The sequence below is a fragment of the Erigeron canadensis genome, chromosome 5, assembly GCF_010389155.1.
Source record: "Erigeron canadensis isolate Cc75 chromosome 5, C_canadensis_v1, whole genome shotgun sequence".
Lineage (NCBI taxonomy): Eukaryota > Viridiplantae > Streptophyta > Magnoliopsida > Asterales > Asteraceae > Erigeron > Erigeron canadensis.
In genome coordinates this window covers 10,545,561-10,549,761 of record NC_057765.1, presented here as the reverse complement: position 1 = coordinate 10,549,761, position 4,201 = coordinate 10,545,561, and the positions used below count along the sequence as shown (strand labels likewise).

Sequence of the window (4,201 nt, the reverse complement as noted above, 5' to 3'; positions counted from 1 at the left end):
TTCCAACCCGCTAGAGGTTCAAGATCGAGCCCAACACAGCTCTTTTTTGTTATATATAAAAATAATATTAAAGATAAAAATAAAATAGAAAATTAAATTATAGTTATCATTCCACATAATTTAATTTGTTTTAATATTATATGTTTATTATTCGTACTATTCCAGCTTTAATAAGACGTAGTGGTCCTAAAAAGAGTTGTTACTTTCTGAAGTACAGTAAAATTTTACTTTCAATATATTGTTTTATGAAAAGAAAGAGGAATTAAAAGATGTTATATATGTGCTTTGTGTCTTTTAAGTTGGTAACATAGATTGGTGAGCTTTAGTTTTGGAAGTTTTCAAGAGTGAGTTATGAATTTTAATTTCCTACCTTATCCTTTCACTAAGAATTTGTGGCAGCAATCAAAAGGACAATTTGCGGATGAAGTGAAACATAATTTGGTAATTAGCGCTTGAGAGAACATACACTATATCATATATATATGTGCTTGTAATGAGTGTTTTTGTTCGAGTAGATCCACATACAAGTCTTAACAAACATAAGGTTTACCAATAATCCAAATATGTATAACTCCCCGAGTCGGCCGAGAATCCAAAGTAAATTCCTGAGTCCCCAGTGGGGCTGGCATAACAGGTCTGACACGACCTGCTAAGACACGAACCTATTAAGGTCAAACACGAACACGACCTATTAACTAATCGTGTCATTTTTTCCATACACGAACACAACACAAAAATTACCAGGTGCACCTGTTAACATACCTGTTAACCATGAAACATATATAACAGCTTCGGTGATGTTTCAGGACTACCAAGTTTTATATAAAAAAAGAAAAGAAAAGTATATTACATAACCCAAAATTACCAATAACAAGAATATTATCTTTTTTACCAACCAAAATTAAATCAGAAAAGTTCTCTCAAAACTTACAATCAATTTAAATAACATAATCACGACAATATATAGATCCAATGTAGATCTGAAAAGTCGTAATATCATCGGCCGGACATTGAAACATTGTTCGTCATCTCTGTCGCAACAACTGGCCATATCAAAACCATGTTCACCACTGCCTCCGTCAGATATATATACTTTGATCGATAGATACAAAGATAGATTGGTTAGTTGAGATAGAAGATAGATTGGGTTTAATTTTGTGATACTTTCCTTTTTCCTTTTTCAGAGAGAGAAAGGGATATGAAGATTAAATATGAAATGATTTCACTGATACTTGAAGTCTGTAAATGTGGAAGTGAAATATCACGTGCAACTCCAATAATAACATATATATTTCGTAAAGGATCCTCAAGTTTGATGGGTTTTACAAGAACCATACCTTTTATATATATAATATATAATTTTTTTAATTTAATAATTTTAACAAGTTTTAACAGGTCCTAACAGGTTCGGACCTGTTAAGACACAAATTTTATCGTGTCTTAACAGGTTCGGACCTGTTAAGACACGAAACCTGTTAAAGTCAAACACGAAACCTGTTAAGAACAGGTCGTATCGTGTCGTGTTAACAGGTTTCGTGTCAAAATTGCCAGCCTTACTCCCCACCTTGCCGAGTCGAGTCCGAGTCACAAGTTCTCTTACCTCGATACGCACAAAATAATGATGAAATGTGATTCTATCAACTAATCATACGTTTAATTTTCAAGTTTTGAATTATTATTTTACCGTTTTTAAACAATGATGCTAAATTTTGAAGTTTGGAAGATATTTTTATAGTTCTATTACATATAATTTCACAAATACTTATGTTTGTATGTAAAATTCCAATCCGAGTCGAGTTCGAGTCTCCAAAAACTTCCGACTCCCCTTCTCGCCGAGTCGAGTCCGAGTCATGAGTTCTCCAACCTTAGTATATATAGTGCCTACAAATAGACAGATTGATAGGTTTTTCTGGAATGTGAAACTAACAGTCTTGCTGGGTTCGGCCAGCTAACTGTAACCTTCGACATTAGTGCCCCAGACAGAGTTCAAGCTATAAAGTATTTATTGGCCATCAAAAAAAGTTTTGATTGTAAGCCTTTATATATAAAGTTACAAATTAATACTAATATATAGAGTTTAATTTGACCTAAACTTCTTGTATATTATTACTTCATAATTCGTGTCTTAGGAGCCAAGGAGGGAAGGAAAATGCACAAATATATTTCACTGATTGCCGAGCAAAGAATAGAGATTGACGCGCGATTTGACTGGTTATAAATCAAATTAAACTCATATAAGAAAAACAAAGATTCTGGATGGTCAAAGGAGGAAAATATTTCAATCCTAAATATTAATTCCCGCACTTTCCTTTTCTTACTTACGAGGGTTTGAGAAGGGTGATTGCATATCCTAGCCTAACTTTTAAGCTTCTATACTTACCAACAAACCAATTGTTCATATCTTATAATTTGGTTAAAGCAAAAATGAGCATATATAACTTTTTTTCACGTGACTAATTGAAGTTTCTTCATTGTTAATTTCAAGGGGGTCATGTGGAAGACCATGTGCCACAACTAAAAAGTAGGCCTCACACTTATAAAATTTGTACATATTCCAAGACATTCTACATTTCTACATAAACTTGTTTAAATTTGGACGCAAATTTGACAATATAAAACGGACTCCCTTGTTAAATATAACGGTTAACAGTTTTGGGTTCGAACTATATTGAATTGATCATCTTGCACATGCTCAAAGTCATTCCTGATAATTTTACGGGACATGTAATCTAAGGACTTGAAAGGCTTAAATACATCCCTGCTAGTGCTAACAAATAAGTTCAAATATGATCAATTGATAATTTTACTGAACTCGATCTTCAAATCTAAGTATCCATAATTAAATGATTATATCATGATATCATGAACGTTACATACTAATACCTATTATATCCATATCCATTTTGTTTATTTATAATATTTTGCCGTTAATAAAGAAATAATGTCGAATGAATTACCGCCGAACAGGTTAATATATCTATGGGTGCGAGTGGTTTCAAACTCGAATATGGCAATCGGTAATTAGTTAATTTAAGAAAGTTCTTGAAATGATGCAAGAGGAGGAATCTCCAAGCAAAGCTCAAATAAGAGCTTGTGAAGGGCTCATTGCTTTTGTTTACCAACCACACTTTTTCCTTTATGTTCGATTCAAACGAACATTATCAATGATCTCTACTCCGTAGACTAGCTTTGTACTACCCAAATGTTAGCTAAAAAGAGAAGATTCTCTTGTTAAAATAATAATTAAATTTCCATACCCACTAATAATGTTTGCATCTTTAAAAGGTAAAAAACAAACCACAATGACCGATTAATAACCAAAGTGAACAACACAACATGGAAAAGCACTATCGACCCTTTTACTCTTTAAACATTACTTTGAAATCAGATTACCAATGGTGGAACTACCTCGCAAAGGAGGAAGGGGGGAGGGTTTGTTTCGCTTAGTCACCAATTATAATCGTCAATTTCAATTTAACTTATTAGGCCTGTGCTTATAAGGCTTAACTTCTTGGAACTTCTTCACTGCCACATTAGCATCACGTAATTCAGCACTCTCCTTAGGACACCCACTGTTTATAAGGACAACTTCTTTAGAACTTCTTCGCCACATCATCATTTCTTTTATATTTTTTTTATACCAAAAAGACACCATTCAAATAAAATACTTTTATTATTAATAACACATTACAACATTTATTTAAAAAACACCATTCAAATAAAAATAACACATTACAACATTTATCTAAAAAACACAATTAAAAAAAACAACACATTATAACATCTATTTAAAAAGTTACGATCTTAGACATAATAAAAACATTAATAAAACATCATCAACGTTGACGGTAATTTTCCGGGAGGTTCCAAACATGTTCCATAGAGCATTGCGAAGTCGATGGTGCGTCCTTCTATCACGTAACTCCCCGAAGGTCCGCATTTGCGTTGCAACCCTTTCATCCCACGTACGTGTTGGCACATTAGTTGGATCGGACAAATAATCTTCTTCAAAGTCGGATATTGCGTTACCGTTGTCTTGAACAATCATGTTGTATAGAATAACACAAGCATACATCATACGTTTTATTTTGTTCACCGAAAACGGGCGGGCATTATGTTTAAGGATTGCCCAACGACCTTGAAGCACCCCGAAAGCTCGTTCGACATCCTTTCTTGCAACCTCTTGATAGCGCTTGAACTT

The 4,201-nt window shown here is 33.4% G+C and overlaps 1 long non-coding RNA gene across 1 annotated transcript; it reads right to left on the bottom strand.

The window, feature by feature from the left end:
- Nucleotides 1–452: 452 nt before the first annotated feature.
- LOC122602025 lies at nt 453–1,254 on the bottom strand. The gene is made up of 2 exons (XR_006324143.1): nt 763–1,254; nt 453–646 (listed from the first exon to the last, which is right to left on the bottom strand). It is a non-coding gene; the product is annotated as an uncharacterized LOC122602025 (long non-coding RNA).
- Nucleotides 1,255–4,201: the final 2,947 nt, after the last annotated feature.